This window comes from Palaemon carinicauda, chromosome 23 (assembly GCF_036898095.1).
Source record: "Palaemon carinicauda isolate YSFRI2023 chromosome 23, ASM3689809v2, whole genome shotgun sequence".
In the NCBI taxonomy this organism is placed as follows: Eukaryota; Metazoa; Arthropoda; class Malacostraca; order Decapoda; family Palaemonidae; genus Palaemon; species Palaemon carinicauda.
Window position 1 is genome coordinate 106,548,239 of NC_090747.1, and position 7,028 is coordinate 106,555,266.

The window sequence follows — 7,028 nt, forward strand, 5'->3', positions numbered from 1 at the left end:
AGCAAGTATTAGGCATGCAATCAACTTTCAACAAAAGCAACAACGATGCTTCATGAAAGGCAGAATAGGGGAACGAAAATAACACTAAGCAACGCCCATTCATCCTTCTGCTGCCATCCACGGCCTAGTCAGCCATAACCGCATACAATATAGAATAATTCCTTTTAATTCCTTTCATGGCCGTGGCATTTAGTTTCTATCAAATGTATTCTCTAGAGCCATTTAACTCCCATCTGTTTGAATCCGCGTCTGATAGGATAAGAGCGCAAGAGAGATTTCATTCTGCGTCCCAATTTCTCTTTTTGTTTGTATGGGTCGTGTTTTCATTTTTCATCGTTCGAGTTGGGTCATGTTTATCGTTCGCTCGTTACTTCACGGCCTCCGCATTGCCATATTTCATTGAATGTTCGGGCTGAGCTCGGTCGACTGCCAGAAATTATTACGGTTGTAAAAGTAAGGGAATTGCTATAAATTTATGCACGGCATTCTACATGGAAACAACTAGCGCATGCGTAGTAGATAATGAATATGCCAAAAATGTAAATGGCTAGATTATAGTTTACGTCGATTTGTAAGTTTAACTTTTTCTCTTTTTTAATGCATGATGCTCATGATGACTGAGCTACAATTTTTGCTTGTAGTTCTTGATGCGGAAATATTTATGTCATGCGCACACAAACATACAGAGAGAGAGAGAGAGAGAGAGAGAGAGAGAGAGAGAGAGAGAGAGAGAGAGAGAGTGGATATTAAATGATTACTCCGCAATGTAAACTAGCATTAGAGTTGACATTTATAGCACAAGTCGTTTAACAGGCAAGGACGACAGCCATGAATGGGAGGAGGTGGCGCTTCTTGGTGAAGCTTCTTTTGTCACATCCATACGATTGTTCGGTTCTTATTGTTCTTTTTGTTCTTCGTGTTCTTCTTTAATTCTTCTTTAAAGATGCTGCGGACACATTCTAATGGAAATTCTGATAGTGTAAGATTCGATTTCATCAACTTGATCTACTATTGATGAAAAATAACTACTTCATCTTCGACTGAATAATAAAATTTTCTGATGTAGAAATTTCTTCTTCACTAATTTAACATTCTTTATAGAAAACAATTTATTTACAGTTTTTAGATGATTTTATTTTGATTTGAGGATACCTCACTCACAATTCTCTAAAAATAGAAACAGAATCACCATAAATATCACAGTAACTTAGCCAGAGACTCCGAGATTCAAATACATTAAATCATGGAAACCCAAAACCGTTTCAACAGACCTTTTGTAAATGACTGGTCTCTCTCAAGTCTAGACTCTAGACGGACTCAACAAAAGGCCTCAAAATACAACACCCAGCTCCATTGAGGTCTAAACGGCATGACACGCAAACTGATGATGGCATTTAATATGCGTAAAATAACCTTCATTGCCACAGACCCTAGTCTCACACAAAAAAAAAAAAAAAAAAAAAAAAAAATTAAGAATAAAGACATCCGGATTAGGCATATGTATATGATTTTCTCCTGCGTGACCCCAAAAGGGGTTTCCGTAGTAATATGCGAAATGCACAAGCTGTCTGGTAGAATTGAACATGACGCGTGTGGGATGGAGATGGAGACAAGTGGGCGTTATAATTTTTCTTTTCTCTCTTCTTATTTTTCTGGTCCATGTGCTTGTATGTGTCACTGTTTCAGTCCGTCATTCTGTGTGTTATGTTCATTTTAATTTCATGTCCTTTTCTTGTTGTCATTTCTGTCTTTATCTCAACTTTTTTTTTTATATATATATATACTGTAACTGGTGGTCTTGTCCTTTGAAGGTCGAGATATTGTTTATCCTCTTTTATAAATATCGTGACTATCTCCCTAAAAACCCTTTCCATCTTCTATCTATTACATCAACTTATTTCCCTCTATTCTCCGTTCGTTGCGTCTACCCTTCAAATGATCCCAACAACACCAACTGTCTAAAAGCTGTGTCTGTCTATATCCAAATCTCTGCGATTTCTATCTTTCGTCTATTGCAATAACTATTTCCATCTATTATCTGTTCGTTACGCCTGTCCTTCAAATGAATCCAATATCAACTGTCTAAAAGCTGTGTCTGTCTATATTAAAATCTGTTTGGGGACTTCATTCACCGCATCCTTTCAGCCAGACAGCCTTTCTGTCTGTCTTTACTCTATGTCGGATGTATCTTCCGTCTTCCTCAACTGGTAGCCATGACATGGATACGGTTGTTAATCGACGCAACAGCCTCGAAAGGGTGGCATTTTACATAAGACTTTAACAACGTATAATTTGTTGCCAGCGAATGACAAGGCATCATACCGAAGGGGATGTGCGCTGAGCGCCTCCCCGTTTAAGGATTCGTTGAATCTTTGCGAGGAGAATTGCCAATTTTCTGCTACTGTTTTCACGAGAGAGAGAGAGAGAGAGAGAGAGAGAGAGAGAGAGAGAGAGAGAGAGAGAGAGAGAGAGAGAGAGAAAACCGCATTTCTTTATGAATTATTCTATTGAGAGATGAGTTATATATACTCAAGGAATGAAGGGTAAATTCTGAAATAGTCTTACAGTTTCTATGCACCACAATTGGCAACAGTGATGAAATTTTAGTTTTGACTTGGGGTTGGAAAGAAAGGTTGGGAAAAAGAAATCGTCACATTCATTCAGTGAGCAAAATTCTTATCCTATGGTAAAGTACGAATCAGAAGTTGTCTTCAACTATGTCTCAAGATTAATCAGGACAGAGACTGAAAACAGAAAACAATTTGATTATCACGGAAGCTAATTGATACATCGTAAAACCAGAGGGGCACTCAGCAGAGCACAGACCTCGACTGTGGCAGCTTATTTCTCGACCTTTTGCTTGACCTTGACCTTTGACCTTAACATGTATTAATTGACGTGGATTTTCATACACTTGAATATAAACCAAGTTTGAAGTCTCTGTGACAACGATGTCCAAACTTATGGCTGATTACTTGCATTGGACATTTTGCTTGACCGTGACCTTGCCCTTCAAAAATTTAACAATTTCCAACTTTTTACATAGCAGTTAATCCTTGCAAGTTTCATTACTCTACGGTTCAAATTGTGGAGTGACAGGAAGCTGTTCACAAACAAACACTCACACAGACACAAACAGGGGGTAAAACATATCCTCCTTCCAACTTGGTGATTAAAATAAATTGAAGTCTCTGTGCTCATCTGCATCATAAGCGACTTGAAAGTAAAAATAACGACTGAAATGAATACAGAAGAAGGAACAGTTCAAAACCAATTAACCAGCCAGAAATTTCATGGTACTGACACTTACCTTAAGATCTTCATAATTATGAAGAACTTTAAAAACTCAGCTTCACTTACCTTAGGAGTTTCATAATCAGAACATCATAAACTCAAATAAGCTGCTTCAATCTTGATTGGGATTGCTCGTCTTGGCAGTGTGAGATGCCGAATATCCATGGACGTCAGGGTCATCTGGTAAAAAAAATATTATTATTATTATTATTATTATTATTATTATTATTATTATTATTATTATTATTATTATTATTACTTGCTAAGCTACAACCCAAGTTGGAAAAACAAGATGCTACAAGCCCAGGGGCCTCAACAGAGAAAATAGCCCATTGAGGAAAGGAAACACAGGAAAATAGAATATTCAGAGTAACAACATCTAAAATAAATAATTCCTATATAAACTATAAAAACTAACAAAACAAGAAGAAGAGAAATTATATAGAATATTGTGCCCGAGTGTACCCTCAAGCAAGAGAAATGGGATGAGTAATCAATTTTAGTAATAAATTCACAAAGATTAAGTTGAAATAAAAAGGAAAATTATCTTCGATCACCATATTTATAATTAATATAGATTGAATATCCAAGTCACGTTTCATTCACTTGGGAATTTAAATATAAAGAGGGATAAAACCTGAGGATAAATAGTTATCAGTTTTATATTCAATAATTAGATAGAGGTAAATCAGATACAATCACCAATACAAACAAAATGACGAAATGATAAATTTTTAGTATGTACTACGAAATTCTTTTTTGTTAAGAAAAAACTAACAGTTAACACTATTTTAGATTTTTCGAGTCTGATGAGAGGCAACATAGGAACAAGAATTCTCGAAAATCTCATTCAGGAAAGGAATACATAGCTGAGAATGAATTTATGCTCTTGCGAGACAATAGAGCAGTTCTTCAAGATCGTAAGTAGCCTACTATACTCATTTTTTTTTAAATGAGGCGCATTTGCACTGACTCGCAGCGGTGCTCTTTTAGCTCGGAAAAGTTTCCTGCCTTCTGATTGGTTAGAATGATCTTGTCCAACCAATCAGCGATCGGGAAACTTTTCCGAGGTAAAAGGGCACCCCTGCGAGTCGATGCAAATCTGCCTCACTAAAAAGAATTGACTATAGGTATCTACAGAACAATAGATTCAGCATTTATACGGAGGGGAAAGGAGTATAGTAATCAAATTGCAGTACTGTCCTGGACAGTGGCCTAGATAGGGATATGAAGGATGATAGTCTTTCTGTAAATGCAGGGTCAGAAAATAAAAGTAAGTATACATTAAAAATTACATTTTTATTTTCAAAATATCTATAAAACTGACCTCTCACTAAAGTAAGGGGGATGGGGGCTTCTTTATTAACTCAAACCTTCCCGGGCCCCAAAATATCTTGAGCTTTTAAATCAATACTTCCACATTCACCATCTCCTATTTTATGCTTCATAGTCCTCAGCCATGTAAGTCTGGGCCTTCCAACTCTTCTAGTGCCTCATATATATATATATATATATATATATATATATATATATATATATATATATATATATATATATATATATATATATATATATATACACACACATATATTCTTTCTTACTTATTTATTTGGCACTTTATAACTCAATGTTCGGTTTTAAGCACAAATGGTGATACTAATAATGATTACAAAAAGGGTATCACGATTAGTATTCGAAAATTATTTCTGCTCATATTGAAACTGCCAAAACGCCAATAAATTTGCTGAAACTCTTCCAGAGTTTAAACTGGATATACTGTTCGCAGAAATGAGGAAAAATGAGGGCAATGGAAAAAGAAATGTATGCCAGTAAGCACAAATGAAATAAAGATCAACTGAGTTATTACTCAATAAATTAATTTAAATGAACATGAAAACAACAAGAGAGAAACAATTAGGTAAATGACGGCACACTGTTAAATAACCCTAATTTTAATCAGAAATTCTGCGTAAAAATATACTGATCTCAGCCGTATTCCTGTAAAATACAGGCGACCGTAATTTTTACTCTACTTGTTATTACTCTACTTGGTAACCGTAATATCACTCCTTAATGTCAATGTATCCGTTTTTAAAAACGGCAAATGCCTGGCAACATTTATTCCACGATTTTTACCGTTTTAAGGCAAATTTTTAACTGTGTAAAATTAATGAGCTATATTAAAGGGTTTCGTTACCTAACAACCACGGTGACTTACGAGAATACATGGAATAAACGATATATAATACATGGCAGTTTACGAATAGAGTAAGACGATAGTGTAATGAAAAGTGCATCAACGCAAAATAAAACTTTCCATTGCAGGCGTCTAATAGTCACAAGCTTAAAGAATTAAGATGCAAAATTAACGATTACTCACGGAGAAAAGAAGGCCAATTAAATTTGTATAGTTGAGTATATTTAACTTTGTCATCTATTCATCTATATTTTAATATATTAATTAATCTATTAATATATCTATGTATTTAATCATGCATATCACTCATTGCCATGCTTCTCCTTGTTTACGCTAGTTATATATTTTTTAAAAATTCTGAGAAAGTTAGTGACCTGTTGGCGTGTTTCTTATAATGTATAATCACCAAAAGCTATCACGGAAGATAAATCCAATAAGACATGTCCCGATCATGGTCCAGATATTACTGACCATTGATATTTAAAAAAACGAAAGCAACATCGAATAATGTTGGCTTAGTTCTGATCATCCCATGATACTGCTGATATCCGGACCAAATTGTTAACAAGAGAGGCACTCATTAGAGGGCAGACCTCCACCACAGCAGCTTATTTCTCGACCTTGACTTTGACCTTCGATCTATACATGTATTAATTGGCGTGGATTTTCAGATACTCAAATATAAACCAAGTTTGAAGTCTCTGTGACAACGATGTCCAAAATTATTGTCAATTACATGAATTGGACAGTTTGCTTAACCGTGACCCTAACCTTTGACCTTGACCGTCCAAAGTTTAATAATTTCCATTCTTTTACATGACAGTTAATCCCTGCATATTTCATTACTTTACGATTAAATTTGGGGCTAGGAAGCTGTTCGCAAACAAACACACAAACAAGTGGTAAAACATAGCCTAACCTCCTTCCAACTTCGTTGGCGTAGGTAATAATGTCTTAACATTGACAGAGCTAGAGATCCGATGCATGTGACATTGATACCAAGATCTCTACTAACATAAGAAGTTTTACTAACAATACCTGTTTTCCCGGCTTACATGATAAATTTTCAATGTAACAAAAAGAAGTTATAAGTAAGCTTAGTGTCGGAAGTAACATTGGGTACCGGGCAATAATTCAGATTCATACAGAGGATCATGAAGTGGGACTGATTGATTGATTTGAAGTTTTCTGGTATCCTGATATCGAAGGTCACTGATGCCGACATGAAGTGTGAAGGAAACTGGCTTATCTGCCACAAAGACTGCTTAGACCCCCAGACAATTCGAGATTTGCATCCTCTACGTATAGTAATTACCTCCGCCAATGAAGTTGGAAGGAGGTTATGTTTTCGGCTCTGTTTGTGCGTGTGTGTGTTTGTTTGTGAACAGCTTCCTGGCCACAATTTTAATCGCAGAGTAATGAAACTTCCATGGATTAACTGTTATGTAAAAAGCTGGAAATGATCAAATTTTGGAAGGTCAAGGTCACGATCGAGAAAAATGTCCAATTCACGTAATACTCCATAAGTGTGGATATC

At 35.7% G+C, this 7,028-nt stretch overlaps 1 long non-coding RNA gene across 1 annotated transcript in view; it reads right to left on the bottom strand.

Annotated features, from left to right (window-relative positions):
- The window catches only part of LOC137617352 (uncharacterized), a 91,422-nt gene extending 87,946 nt beyond the window's left edge, over positions 1 to 3,476 (bottom strand). Inside the window, exon 1 of the long non-coding RNA XR_011039633.1 lies at positions 3,361 to 3,476. This is a non-coding gene — a long non-coding RNA (uncharacterized lncRNA). The remainder of the gene's footprint in view (positions 1 to 3,360) is intronic.
- Positions 3,477 to 7,028: the final 3,552 nt, after the last annotated feature.